Source organism: Choristoneura fumiferana, chromosome 11, assembly GCF_025370935.1.
Source record: "Choristoneura fumiferana chromosome 11, NRCan_CFum_1, whole genome shotgun sequence".
NCBI classification, from domain to species: domain Eukaryota; kingdom Metazoa; phylum Arthropoda; class Insecta; order Lepidoptera; family Tortricidae; genus Choristoneura; species Choristoneura fumiferana.
Genome location: NC_133482.1, coordinates 14,752,219 through 14,764,630, shown reverse-complemented (window position 1 = coordinate 14,764,630; position 12,412 = coordinate 14,752,219). Strand labels below are relative to the sequence as shown.

At 37.8% G+C, this 12,412-nt stretch overlaps 1 protein-coding gene and 1 long non-coding RNA gene across 4 annotated transcripts in view; one reads left to right on the top strand and one right to left on the bottom strand.

The window, feature by feature from the left end:
- The window catches only part of LOC141432872 (protein turtle homolog A-like), a 414,047-nt gene that overhangs the window by 186,108 nt on the left and 215,527 nt on the right, over window positions 1–12,412 (top strand). The gene's annotated exons all lie outside the window — the stretch shown is intronic.
- On the bottom strand, window positions 2,391–3,755 carry LOC141432384 (uncharacterized). Its single transcript, XR_012451827.1, has 2 exons — window positions 2,954–3,755; window positions 2,391–2,594 (listed from the first exon to the last, which is right to left on the bottom strand). It is a non-coding gene; the product is annotated as an uncharacterized lncRNA (long non-coding RNA).

Genomic DNA, 12,412 nt, shown 5'->3' with positions numbered 1-12,412 from the left:
AGCCGGATGCACTTAGGGTCCGTTCAAATCTGTGTACTTAAATTAGTTTACCATATATATCGTTCGGAACTGGTAACATAAGATCGGTTATCTTCCTCTTTCTCATTTGAATCTTCAGGAAAACGAAGAACACAGACGAGTGTGTGACAGTAAATATCAACATTCTGCTTTATTGGATCGGTATTGTAATTATAACATGTTGATAATTATAATTTTATTGTAATTGTGACATGTTAGTTATCACGTTATTATTTAGGTGTTCATGTTGATATTATAATTAATAGCTTAAGTAGGTCAACTAAATGATTGTCAAGGCATGTTTCTTCATATTTAAGGATAAACTTTTGTTACTCTCTTCAGTTCTCATTTTGCATGCCAGTTTCTGGTGAAATGTGTGAGACCATAAAATGTAATACCAGCTTTTGTACCTACCACATTTTTACGTAAAATAAAGATATTTGAATTTGGCTGTAGTAGGTCTGTATCTGTACCTCTCAAATCCGCATGCAATCTTCAATAGTAATAACGATTATGGAACAACTAAAACGTTACAGATTCGAACACCATTCCCGGGCTTGGTAATCTTCATCGAGTCTAAACTTAGTTTTAAGTAAACTGCCGGGGTTTCGCGGATTAGCGGTAAACAGCTGCTAAGCCCGGACGACGGGCACAGACAGAGTAGAAAAGACAAATCAGTACTTTTAGAATTTCGCCATTCTCATTTTATTGTGCACCTGTCTAATTACCGTACCGCTTTTTTCCCGCACTAGTGTCACGGTAATTAGACTTATGTGCACAGATAAATGTAAATGGAAGCCATCCTTTCTCTAGATGTGCATTCGGTCTCAGTGCCGTGTCGCTTTTGCACGAAAAAAAAACTGTACGGTAATTAGACAGGTGCATGACCGAGTTATATAGCTTCTTATCGCGTGGAACAATGTAATATTAAGAAGCACATTATTGTATAAAAAAATTGCGTTAATTCTCAATTATCGAGTCCATCTTGCACATTAGCCGGTCTTTTTTACCCCCAATGCAAAATGACGGGTGTTATAAGTTTGTCCGCTATGTGTGTCTATACATTTGTGTGCCTGTATGTCTGTCTGTGGCACCGTAGCTCTTAAACGGGCGAACCGATTTGAATGCCGTTTTTTATTTGAAAGCAGGTTTTCTAGCAATGGTTTTTAGATATGTTTCATCAAAATCGGTTCAGCCGTTTTAGAGATATTGAACTTTGAAGTGTCAAAGTCGGGGGTTAAAGAACTACGGTGCCACAAGCAGAAACACAGCGGTCAAACTTATAACACCCCTCTTTTTGCGTCGGGGGTTAAAAACCGGAAACAGCGCGGACTGAGGCCTCTTGATACCCTCATTAAAGCAGCCGCAACTATCTGTGCCAAAGGAGAGCGACGAAATCCAATCCGGTACATAATACAAAGGCTCCTAAATTACATTACTTCGCTTTTGAGGGTGGAGTTCGCTATTTAGAACACACGGACTCTGGAAGTATTTAAAACTGATTGTTTCGTGTAGTTCGCATGTTTCTAATAGGGAAAGATTATAATTAGATTTTTAAGGTTACGCCAAACCAATCAATAAAGTCATCATCTTATCAGCAGTTGGTCCTCTATTGGATAAAGGCTTCTCCCAGAGACCTCTAATTGCTTCGGTTGAAAGCGGCCTGCATCCGCAGTGAACCCGCGGCTTTAACCAGGTCGTCCGTCCATCTCGTTGGTGGACGTCTTACACTGCGTTTGCTGATTCGCATAACTCCATTCGAGAACTTTTCAGCACCGACGGCCATCTGTTCTCCGTTCTATATGGCTTGCCCATTGCCATTTCAACGAGATAATTTTCTTGGCTATATCGGAAATTTATTTTTTAATTCTTTTATCGTCTGTTTTCTATTGTTTAACTTTACAGACCACGACAAAAGCCCACTTTAGCCAAATTAAAAAAAAGTATCTTAAAGTAGTTAAACATATGTCAACAGGAAAGGCAATTCCGCTTCTCATAATGTCTATTCTTATGATCTCAACATGTTTACACATTCTTATAACGTAGAGCATTTTTTTTTTTTTAAGACGGATGTAACCTCTTAAAGGTCCAACGTCCTAAATTTAGGATATAGGTACGTCAAAGCAAATTTCAACTTTTACTAATTGACATTGAGGGCCTGTTTCACCACTTGTCGACTAACTTTAAGTGACGGATATCAATGATGCCGTCCCTGTTTGTTTTGTCCGAATAAACAAAGACGGCATTACTCTTATCTGACACTTAAAGTTAGTCGACAAGTGGTGAAACGGGCCCTAAGTTTCAAATTCTAACAATCGAAATTTGACGTGGGCCTCAGGATGGTAAACAAACTTCTGTGTCTATTTTAGTAAAAAAAAAACACAGACTGGCAACTCTTTTGTTCGTAATCTGTACTTGTGATCTTTAACAAGCCTAGCACTAACAACCTAGAACAAGAACTAACTCAAATTTATTCGCCTGAGTAAAGACCATTCAAAGTAAACTAACGACTACTTACAACTTTAGAAAATTCGATTAAACACTTTCACCGAAGTCGGGGAACTCGTAAACAGGTCCTGCTGGGCAACAGACAGTACAATAAAGTTAATTGGATGCTCAGAAACAGTAACTGGCACAGAATCGGTCTTATTGCTCGAGTATTTTTTCCGGTCTTGGCTCCAGTCCAGGAGTAAAGAATAACAGGCTCCCCGGACCTGGTCTGAATTATTCGTTACTAATAACCTGTAATGTTTTTGTTACTGTTGGAACCAATGAATTATTTTTGTATTTTTTTTTAGCGGAAATCAGAGTCAACTTGACCTCTTTGCTGCTATTTTCATCTGAAAGACTTAAAACTAGAATTAGGAAAGGACTTGTTACCGCTGAGGGCGGTAACATGTGACGATGTGATGATGAATATGAGCAAAAGACTTACGTGAGATCAGATAAGCTGGAATAGTACAGCGGTAACGCCGCGATATAGAGATGAGCTGATGAAAGTCTTCTCTATGAGGATTGAGCTGGATTGTCGTAACTGCACTGTTCGCTGGCATAACTAGTTGTACCGGCCCGTGCGCGGGAGCGAGCAAGCGAGCGAGCAAATGAATGAATGATAGACGTCACGCTTGGTGGGAACAGGATTATTAAGTCTAGTTTCGACCTGCAAGAAAAATCGTGTAAGTTGAATCAACTAAGTTGCGAGACCATAAAGCTTACGAGATTGAAGTAGTCATTAGTAGCCCATCAAACGCCGCAATCTAATGTAACTTGAAAGATGTTTCTGGCAGGTTTCTGTTTCTGTTTCAACGCCTCCCAATGCTTCGTCTTCCGGTTGGTGGTCGCCACTCGAGGATCCTCTCCCAGAACGGTTGTGTTCTTCCAGCGGTGCACCAGAGCAAGCACTCCCATTACAGAACTTCTTTTCCGGCGTAATTTAGCAAAAACCATTAACTGAATACTAACCACCCTTATGTGGTTAGTATTCAGTTAGCCCGCACGAAGTGGTTTGCTTCATCTTTCATAATGCGAACTGCTAAGGAATGGAATTCGCTCCCGTCGTCTGTAGTTCCGGATAAATACAATCTAGGGCTGTTCAAGGCTAGAGTGAATAGATTGTTAATGAAATGAATATATATCTTTGGCATCATTTGCAATTAACATCAGGTGAGATATGTCAATCATGGTCGGTTTTATGTAAAAAAAAAACTCCTTATACAGCGTGTATTTTTGATACTACCTCAAACTGTTACCAGACGAGGATTTAAGTGCTGTGAAGCGATATCAAAACAAATTTTTAATTTAATTAATTTTTGAAATACTTTCGAGCAGCAATGTAATGCGTAAAATAATTTGATAAGAGAGAGAAGCGTGCTGTGACAGCTGTCACGTCAACAAGTGCGACGTTTTGAATAAAAACAAATTAGTATCGCGTAGTGATACATTGCGTGCTAATTAATTTTGTAAGGATAATAATAAGTCTATTTTTTTTTATAAAACTTATAATAAAATGTGATTATTAGGGCTTTCACTAACTGCCCTTAAAGTTTGAGGTAGTATCAAAAATACACGCTGTATACAGCATGGAGAGAGCCTAAACGTAAAATTTTACATTCTAGGCCAAAGGTTTGATATGGGCATTGAGTATTTAGTGAGGCAGGACTTTTGTGCACTAAAGATGTTCTTTTACAAAGGTTCATAGTTTGGTTAAATGTGTCAAATTAAAGGCGCCAGTGTGTAATCGCCATACGATAAATAAACATAAACAATTATTAGCCTTCCCGTGCGAACGTGATATTAAATTCGTAACATCACTATCAAAATGTCATCTACATATCACAAAGCACTTAATATATGCTATGTCCGTACATGGTCATACAAACACGAGGTCTAGAGACAAACAGGTTATATTTGCTTTCCTCCGACTTCGACCGGAATCTAATTGTGGACCCGCTGTGGAGTTAAACAAACCACAGATGTGTCTAAGATTACGGAAGGTAATTCCCACGGGGGCCCGGGGTGGATTGTGAACTTCAGTGACAGCCTTGAATTTCTTCGCAGTGTGTGCAAGTTTGTTCAAGATTTGTCTCTTCACGGTAAATTTCATGGTCGGTAAATGTAAAATTCTTAAAACATTTATGTATCACACAGAAGTCATTGTGGTGCCCGTTTGTTTGTGTAGCAAAAGAGTAAGGTAAACATTACAGTATAGTACAGTCTCTTTTATTAATATCTGCCACAGCAGAACGTGCAAATATATCTGACGTGTCTTATTGGCCTTACAAATAGAGTAGTATCAGATATGTTTATTCTCGATTCAATTAGTCCCTGATAATTATTAATTAATTTATTATTATTTTATTTATGCACGCTTTTTCGTGTCAGATATTGGTACTGGTGTCTGTACCTCTACAAAGCTTAAAGGACTTGACAAAAATATAACCGAACTCTTGGTTTTCATAGTGGTATACTGCCCTCCTTAGCCGAAAGGTGCTATCTCAAAAAAAAAAAACGATTTTCTGTCATTTACACCATGTGATGCAGAATGTTTTAAGCTACACAATAGTATTAACCCTAACTCACAGCATACGCTGAGTACATCCCCTTTGCCACAGCAGATGTTAGTGTTTAAGTCTAGTTTTTTTATATTAATTAAGTCTTCGTTGTACTATGTGTTGTGGCAATATTTAATTTTGTTTTTATTTATTTATTATATTATTTTATTTATTGTAATTTTTACTAACATAGGTTAAGATAAATTGTTTAACAAAATGAGTCGTAATGTTACTTGAATAAATGAATTTAATTATTATTATTATTAATAAATTATGTCTTATCTTATCTTATCTTATCTTATCTTATCTTATTAATAACTCGAAAGTGTTTTTTTTATATAGCGCCTTTTGGCTTAGGAGGGCAGTATAATTGATTTCAGTTGACGTAAAGTACAAACAGATGTATATGATAGTCATAGGATACCAATAAAAGGGAAGATACCGGAAGCTCCTGCCGAACATGATGAACGATTATTTTAACAAATATATGAGCATTATATTTTAATGTTCCATCCATGACACGGTGATATTGTGGATACTGAGTACCTTTTAGGGGCGAGCGGCGCTGGCGGCGTTCCAAGCTCAGATGAGCAGTCTGCTGTAGTGAAGTGCTATTACGTGATCTAAATATACGCGATCTTGTTAGTAAGGTTTTAAATGTTTACCATTTAAGAAATATGGTGCGTGAGCCTTACTACAACCAGATAGCCTAGTTAGGAAACCTGCCTATGGAGCTTGAGGTCCCGGGTTCAATCCCTGATCGAGCCAGATATTTGTATGAAGAATAACACAGTACAAATCAAAATAAATCAATACCTAATACTTAAAAAAAAATACGTATACAATAAAAAAATACAAAATACCTATCAGAAAATGTAAATGAAAAGAAAAAAAAGTACTAATTACCCGTCCTCAATGTACTCGGCCCAAACGTACCCATTACCCCAGCGGCATTGCCCCGTTGTATGACCAACGAGACCCGCTGGACCAAGTACGACCCGAAAGTAAGTATGTAATTATCTATAATAAGTATGTTTATCCGCTGCCTAGTACCCCTAGGCTTTGCTTAGTTTATGAGAATGAGAATGAGAATGATAATGCTTTATTTGCCAGAATACATAAGATGTTGTTGTATTCAGTCGACTAGAAAACGACATGCAAATGTTAAACAATTTTTTTCCAACTATTTAAGTTCTATTCTATTCTATTTCAGTTTGAGGTAGTATCAAAAATACACGATGTATATTCGCATGGACTTAATGTTTATATTACGCGATAATGCATTTTCGATTAATAATAATTATGTAGTTACGTTACTACTACATACAACAGTATGCAGTAGTAACATATATATGCGTATAAAATAAGTCGTCGTTCCATATTCTAAAATTGACTTAAGTCCCTTATCCATTCGGTGAACTACTACATTTACTTAAGTTTTTCACCTATAAACTCAGAGTAGACAATGATTTACTCATTCTTCAAACAAACAAACATTATATCGTACATTATGAACCATATCATGAGCTCTTATAACAACTTTTCCAAGAACCTCCAGCCAATACAAAATTTAATCGGCGACTCCACAACATTCAACTCAAATGCCCCCACCATCAGAGTTGCCCACACAAGAAAACTGCTGCCGCTAACTTCGAGAAACTTCGGCTTGAATTGTGCCATCTCGATCCGCCGATTTTCAATAGAGAAGTAATTCAAACTTTATCTACTCGGATTTATTACGACACATTTGAGTTATTTCGTGTTTTGACTTTTGTCGGGCATCTATTTTCTCGTTACCGTGACGGGGGCGTGTAATTGAAATGAGCTCCTTATCGACCCCGTTTTGACAATGCTGAGGGACATAAATCTAAACACAGTATGGTAAAAGTTTGTAGGTAAACAAGAGCAATAGCAATATTTTACGTACGTTTACTCCCGGATGGCGTAAGTTTGAGCGTTGAGGAAAAAATGTAGGTAAAGCGTTTGTCCTTTGTTTGTTCCCAAAGTGTTTTAGTGTTAGGCCTTGGATTCGAGTTAAATGTGGAAAGTTGGAATACGTTCTTTTGTTTTCGGTGAGCATATAACTTGTTGCAACATCTGGTCTGAAGTAATGTGCCTTATATTAGTAATAATACTAATAAAATAATGTTGAATATGATATTTTAGAATCTCGGTATTCACTTTTTTTTTTTCAAATTGTAATATTTAGGAAATGTAATAACTAGTTACTATATAGATGCTCTACCGATATTGTTCGGTTATGAGATTGGTTAGCAAGAAGAGATGCTTGATTAAAAACTTAATTAAATAATTTTTCTTACAAATATTTTGGAGGGAAAAATGTACCTAAGGGAGGAGAAACGAGGAAGATGACAAATTTACTATCAATCAAATTATAGAAAACGTTAACCACGAATCATACCAAGCACTCCAAAGACTAACATAAGAGAGAAATAAGTGGCAATTACGCCATCAAGAAATTCGCAGAAGAATTAAAGCCATCGATATAGCTCGAAAATAAATAACCTAACCACTAAAAAAACATTTTTAATACAAGCTTTTTTTGGTGACTGTACTTTTTGTTGACTGTACTTGCATTGTCACCCAAACAACATTTGCATACCAAATTTCAAGTCGATGCTATTAACCGTTGAAGAGTTCCGTCCTGCGGAGACGATCCTGGCTGGACTACCAGGATACTAGATTATTGTATTGTCACGTGATTTACATAAGTATGCTGAATTTCAAGTCAATCAGACTACTGGAAGTTGGTCGAATTTTACTTGTAAGATTTGACTACAGACAGACAGACAAACAGACAGATAACGGGACAGATGAAACTAAATAAAAGCTTGTAAATAAAAAATGCATGTTGAAATGGCAACGGGCAAAATACAAAATCGTCCAAATGACTAAAATTAAACAGAAAATAAAAACCCAAACAGATTTTAGGGTTAATAGGTTCTGACTGCATAGTTACCACAAAATTCAATGATACCAACAATACGTCCTTTAATTTCCGATCATCGTCATACATCCATTAGTTGGCTCCACAATACACTCCATTAAAATTCATAATACACCATGACCTGCCCGAATCAAGACCCATTAACGATGTGACGTCATCAAAATTTACGACCACACCAACACATAAACTGTGAAAAAAAACGTGACTGAGTCAAAAATTTACCAGCTAGCACTCCTAACACAGAGGGCCATAAAACTGAATGACCCACGTTACGGCAAATTTTACGATGTATCTGGTACGAACGTATGTTTAATACATTCTTTGTTTTACGAACTGGCAGAAGCTGAGCCAAAAATCGCTTGATTTAAGCTCTAGGGTAGAACCAGGTGGGCTCACGGTGATAGTAAAACTGAACGTCTAGGTTTTTGCTTTTAAAGTATGGAATAAATAAAATATGCTGTTATACAGTTGGGTGAAGAAGCGTAGAAGGTTGTTAGCGCTGAATTGGTGATGAAAGCAATAAACTACGATAGTATAGTGGCAGGTGGCTGTAGCATAATGTTAACATTAAAACATACAACAAAACATTAAATACTTAGTGACCTTTGTTTGTGTTTCTATTATTTAATAAAATAAGATTGCTAGTTGAAGTGGCTATGGGTGAGCCACATCGCTCTTAGAACAGATAACCCTTGAAGGAGAAAAATTTGTTGCTTCGGAATTCATAATTTACATTAGGTATCTGATTCAATTCTTCCAGATTTTTTGATAGTTTAACATACGAATAACTATAATATATGTAGCAAAAAATTTACAGCTTAATCATTTTTTTTTATTCGACTGGATGGCAGACGAGCAAGTGGGTCTCCTGATGGTAAGAGATCACCACCGCCCATAAACATCTGCAACACCAGGGGTATTACAGATGCGTTGCCAACCTAGGGGCCTAAGATGGGATACCTCAAGTGCCAGTAATTTCACCGGCTGTCTTACTCTCCACGCCGAAACACAACAGTGTTATGTAAAAATATGTTTAATAATGTCTGGTCAATTTGACAATTCAGTTGCACAGATACAAAATATCGGCATTGCGCATTTCACCCCTGCGTTGTGGTAAAAATGAATTCTGTAACAATGCGTTTAGTTCGTGTCAACACGCCCTAATGTGGTACTTGACGTGTAAATATTAAGTTGCAGTGTGAGCACGGTTTTATTCAGTCGTGTAAAATGAAATGATTGAACATGGATTGCTTAATCATAATTTACAAACCTACCTACTAGAGAAAAGTTTATTGTTGGCCTATGCTGGCAAAAACAAACGTCAAAATTTCAAGTAATGTTAAACTCTCAGAATGATTAAGGTGTCAAATGTTAATTATTTCATTCATTACATACATTACAGCAGGAAGTATTAGACCGAGATGGGATGACGATAATTACTGAATTAAGAGAAACCATAATCAAAATAGTACTTACACATTTATTGCTTCATATCAACCCGAGCTGTTATTTCGTTTTATACTTTGTTTAACTATCCCATACCGAAAACCATTTCGAAATTATTAACTATTTTAAGTACTTTTAGTTGAATTCTCCCTTTAACCCGGATTATGTATTGTGTAGGCATTTTGACCTACTTTTACTGTTACGTGATTTACTTTATCCTCATCGCCGTGTTAAGGTTTACTTATATTATTAAAACCGGCCAAGAGCGCGTCGGACAGGCCTAAAGGTTACTGGTAGCCATTATGGAAAATCAAGTAATATTTTTCTAAGGATTTTGTATGGTGTACGGAATCTTCCAAGTTTAGGTATATTTTATACCTTAGGCTGCTATTTACTCTTAAATTCGCAAGCAATCTTAGCCTTGTAAATTTGATATATTTACTACCATTCTGATTTTTTTTCCAATTTTTTCACCCAACAGTTTAAATTTTAGAGGGGGGGGGCTCGATTTTATTGAAAATTTGCACTTTAAAGTTGAATATTTCGCAAACAGATCACTGAATAGATAAATCTCCCAATGGTTTTAAGACGTATCCAACGATACCCGACACTATTGGGTTAGTCGAGAAAAAAAATCACCCCCATTTTATGTCTATCCATGAGAGGTACCCTAAATTTATTTTTTATTTTTTCATTAGTTTTATTTTACCACTTTGTCGGCGTGACTGATATGTATTTCATGCCGAATTACAGCTTTCTAGTACTAACGGTCTCAGAATTTAGCCGCGGACGGACAGACAGACGGACAGACATGGCGAAACTAGAAGGGTTCCTAGTTGATTACGGAATCCTAAAAAGCTGCTGGTAAAAATAAGGATTTCAATTTAATCATATTAGCTTTGCTTAGTTTTGGTGGAGACGACTTTTGGTGGAGAGCATGCGGTAAAGTCCTGACGTTTACGGCACGTCACTTTGATTTCGCACCGTTTGCGTACTTTTCATCACACTTGCTCGTAAACAGTGTCGTAACATGCAGGCTACCTTGGTTGCAACCCCTCAAATAAAACCCTCGAACTGTGGTCGGTAAACGAGTCATTGCCCGTACTAATTTTCATGTCATGAAGCCCAAGGTCGGTAAATGAGTCAATGCCCGTACTGATACTGCATGGCGCGGAGGCGCAGCACGCCGCGCACTACATGAACGCTGTGCACTGCGCAGGCGCACGCCGCGGGAGAGCGAGCTGGCGCTGTCCGAGAGCGCAGCCTAAGATATCGGCCATTTTTGTAAAAATAATATCTATTCTTTCACAAATATACAATTTTACTCGCAAATGTGATGAAAAACATTGTATGTCGCACGGGCGTTACTGGAATTACGAACATCGACTCATTAAAGCCTCGGTCTTTGACCTTCGGGCTTCTAATAGAATCTCGTTCGTAATTCCTCACTTACCGCCCTCAAGACATAGTGCATACTATGCGTCACTGAAATAGAAATAATTTATTCGCTTTTCGCATATCACACGACACGCACAGTACGTAAAACATAGTAAGATATATAAAAAAAAAAAAATACACTGCAATTCCATACCGTCACCTTTTCAAAAAAAGCCGTGGTGGCCTAGTAAAGCCGTGGTGGCCTAGTGGTTTGACCTATCGCCTCTCAAGCAGAGGGTCGTGGGTTCAAACCCCGGCTCGCACCTCTGAGTTTTTCGAAATTCATGTGCGGAATTACATTTGAAATTTACCACGAGCTATGCGGTGAAGGAAAACATCGTGAGGAAACCTGCACAAACCTGCAAAGCAATTCAATGGTGCGTGTGAAGTTCCCAATCCGCACTGGGCCCGCGTGGGAACTATGGCCCAAGCCCTCTTGTTCTGAGAGGAGGCCTGTGCCCAGCAGTGGGACATATATAGGCTGGGATGATGGATGATGACCTTTTCAAAGTAGCGGTGTGTCAGCTCCTTAAAGGATCCATGCAACACCACCACCAAACCACGCTGCGTTTTCCCGCCATATCACCAGCTCTCAAATAAAACCGAATGTGTAATGTCAAATGGATCGGAATGAATAGACCACTAAATGACTTCCGCGAAATTTCCCGTCTAATTCCGCTTGTTATGCACGCGTGGTTTCCTTTTCATGTTAGTGGGATATTATGCAAGTTTATGTCAATTTAATGAATTAAAATATTATACAGGGTGGCTCATTTAGATCGGTCAGTATGGGAAAGTGTGAAACTATAAGACATACGAAGATCTGTTCTTAGGAACCATGCGATCGAATTTAGTAACAAGAAAAACTGCATTCATACATTAAAAAAAAGTTCTCAGTAGTACGGGAATCGAACCAGGTCGTTTTGAAAAAAAAAACACTATTTCTATTTGGATATCGACAGTGTAGGTCATAAGCAATAAAATCGTTACTATGAAACACGATATCTAGAATGAATAAAATGCATTGTTTTCAAATTCTTTATTAATGTAAGATTTCTTTTTCAAAACGTCCGCGTTCGGTTCCCGAGTTGAGTACAAGTTTTTTTTTAAATGTATGAATGCAGTTTTTCTTCTTATTAAAATCGATGACATGGTTCCTAACTACAGGTCTTCGTATGTCTTATAGTTTCAGACTTTCCCATACTGACCGATCTAAATGAGCCACCCTGTATATGCAGGTACGTAATTTTTTGCCTTTACAAGCACAAACAGATAATCGTTGGGGGAGACAGGTCCTAGAGTGGCGACCATGAACAGGAAGACGAAGCGTTGGCAGGCCTCTCGCTAAGTGGAATGACGATATCGTGGGAGTTGCAAGCAACCGGTGGATGCAAGTGGTGAGTTGTCGTTCATTGTGGCATTCTAAAATCGAGTTTAGACTTGCAAGAAAAATCGTGCATCGAGTGCCGCAATGTAATGTAAATTTCACGAT